Genomic DNA, 3,372 nt, shown 5'->3' on the forward strand with positions numbered 1-3,372 from the left:
CTTATTTAGAAAAGCAGTTTTTGACATCCATTTGATGAAGCTCTAAGTCATAATGAGCAACTAAAGCCATAATAATTCTCATTGAATTTTTTTAGGAATTAAAGAAAAAGTTTTTATAACCAATACCATATTTCTAAGTTTAACATTTGACAATAAGTCTAGCCTTGTGTCGTTCGATATTGCCATTTGAGTCATGTTTGGTCTTAAAGACCCATTTACATTTGACACTTTTATTTTAACATTTGACAATAAGTCTAGCCTTGTGTCATTCGATATTGCCATTTGAGTCATGTTTGGTCTTAAAGACCCATTTACATTTGACACTTTTACTTCCTTTAGGCAATTCTACAAGGTCCCCAATTGTTGAGATGTATGCGCTAAAGACTTGTACTTATATGTTATTTGAAATAATGGTTGATTATTTTATATATGCAATAATCCATTAAAGAAAGATCCAATGTTATTTTATGTAACTTAAACATGTATATGGTTGATATACAGGTGGATCATGCTTAAGTTATAATCTAAATGATTTGTAGTATATGGATAAGGTTGGGTGTCTTATCCTGGTAACACTATAGATACAACACACTTTGTAATTGTTACAAAAATTGTAAAGTATTGCAAATGATTTGATCCTAATCGTTCATGTGAAGACATGTGAATGAAGATATCCTATGCAAAAAGTTCGTATAAGACCGAAACCCGAAATGATTAATCTTTCTTTATAACACCGTTGACTATAGAGATTAACATTTCATAGTATGACCACATAATCATCAGAAATAGCGGATCTTCTTTGTCTTACAGATATTCTTAATCTATTTCTTATGGTTCTTCAATTATAGGTTCATTCATCATAATATCATTTTGTGGTGTTTGATCATTAATTTGTTCTTCGTGTGGATTGTCAACAAAGTCAATAACTACAGGAACAACTTGAGAAGAAGTTATAGATAAAGGAATTTACACCCTAATTTCTTGAATTTCCACTATACGTGATTCCAAACTCCCAATAATTTTGTCATCTTCAATGAACATTACATTTCCAGTTTCAACTATTCACTATGTGGTTGGGACAATAAAATGTATACCCTTTTGATTTTTCTGGAAAACCAACGAAGAAACCACCTATTGTTCTTGAATCCAATTGCTTTTCATGTGGATTATAAATATTTACTTCCGCTTGGCAGCCCCAAACATACAAATGCTTTAAACTAGGTTTCCTTCTTGTCCATAGTTCAAAAGGTGTCTTTGGAGCTAATTTACTAGGAACCCTATTTAATAAATATTGAGCAGTTCTTAATGCATACATTCATAAAGATATGGGAACATGAATTAATTAACATAATCCTAACCATGTAGCATCATTTTGTTGTGGTATTCCAAATATTGTGTATTGAGCATATATGTCATGACTTTCTAAGAATTTAGCAAATGGACCAAGGCACTATCCATTCTTGTCATATTTCTATAATATTCTTCACCTCTATTAGACCTTACAATTTTCACCTTTTTATCTAATTGTCTTTCAACGTCATTGATAAATCCTTTTAAGCTGATGATTCATTAATTAAACCACATTTAGTACCAACAATATAATGCAGAGCTAACAAAATTTCAGTAAAAAGATTATCAAGTTTTAATTTGTATAAACCATCACAAAGAATACCATAACCAATAAAAACGTTTTGTTTGAATAAATTGGAACATTCATTACCAAATTTAAAATAATAACCTGAAGTATCAAGTTTAGATAAGGAAATCAAATTACGAGTAATAGAAGGAACATAAAATGATGTCCAGTGTCCAAAGTTAAATGATAGGTTCCCACAACTTTAACTGAAACTATGATTAGATTTCCCATAAAGATGAATTTCTTATTTGGGTTTGTGGTTCGGATCATAAGGAATCTCTGCATCGTATTTGAAACATGAATGGAACAACCAGAATCAAACAAAATTTCAGTTAAATTTGATCGGAAACATACTAAAGCATTATGTTTACCTTTATTTTCGAACCATGCCTTACATTTCAGGCAATCTTTCTGATAGTATCCTGGCTTATTGCAGAAACGACATTCATCCTTAATTTGTTTCTTCTTGTAGATTGGGACAGATGATTGATTTATCCTTAGCTGTCTATGATTTCCCTTTACATTCTTCTTTCTTGGTTTCTTTCCAGCTCCTATATGTCCCAGGAGATTGGTAGAGTGAATTACTGGTTTCTTAAGTCTTGCTTCCTCTTGAATGAGCTTACTTTGTAATTCATGCAGATTCCATTTATCTATTATAGTTCATATGGAATGGACCATACTATGAAGGTAAGGAATTAAGGATAAACAATACCAAAAATTCTTATTAATTTCCATTCCCATGGTCTTTAGCCTTGCTGTTAAGTTCACCATTTTAAGGATATGCTCATGCATAGTACGAGAACCATCAAACTTAATGGTGGTTAAAGTACTCATCGGTGTTTCAGCAAGTAACTTATCAGTCGACTCTGATTGAGAACATTTTTTTAAAAATTTCATAAATTCATGAGCATTTTCAATTTTTTTCAATGGTGGACTTGATATTGTTTGCTAAAGTCATTTACATAAACATTAGACTCAATCTATTTAATCTTTCTCAAGCTTTATAGAAAGATCTATCCTTAACCTGCTAGCATTAGTAAGTGCAGCAGGTTTCTCATTTAAGAGTGTCAAATCAAGATCCAAAATACCAAGATGGAATCGAATTTATTCGCACCAATCAGAGAAATTGAGTCCATTAAACTTGATTATAGACGTACCTTGCGAATGAAGAGAAACAGAAACAGATGTTGCAATTACAAAATAAATATGTTTATACATTATTGCTTCGAGAAATAAACTTAAGTATATAATGTAGATTCAGATAACATTACATAATCATTAAGCATATATTGAAGTTCTTCTTTGGAAGATACAACAATATATAACATTCATACATAATTGATGCTAAATATTAATTTCACATAATTAGTAATCAAAATTCTCAAATTAGATACATTAATTATCTTTGGATAAATTAAAAATATCTGACCAACTACCTCAATTAACCACAATAAGGTTCAAATTATAAAACTATTAATCAACTTTTGGGCGTTTTAAATGTTTTTATAATAATAAACATCAAAATACTCATGATAAAATCTTTAATAGTTTATAATATCATCTCATTCACAAGCATTACATAAACATGACTAATTGAATTAACTTTAATTTAATATTTATAGAATTTATTAATGTGGTCACTTTGGCAACTAATAAATTATCACATAACATAGATATTATAACAAGACACTCACAATTAATTACATCACAAAGTTTGCAAATAACTGATAGCTCTA

At 29.8% G+C, this 3,372-nt stretch overlaps 1 pseudogene; it reads right to left on the reverse strand.

Moving 5' to 3' along the window:
• Positions 1-1,880: 1,880 nt before the first annotated feature.
• On the reverse strand, positions 1,881-2,854 carry LOC150038438 (uncharacterized; annotated as a pseudogene).
• Between the last annotated feature and the right edge of the window lie 518 nt (positions 2,855-3,372).

The sequence above is a fragment of the Benincasa hispida genome, chromosome 1 (genome assembly GCF_027475165.1).
Source record: "Benincasa hispida cultivar pf3 chromosome 1, pf3_genome.v1.1, whole genome shotgun sequence".
Lineage (NCBI taxonomy): Eukaryota > Viridiplantae > Streptophyta > Magnoliopsida > Cucurbitales > Cucurbitaceae > Benincasa > Benincasa hispida.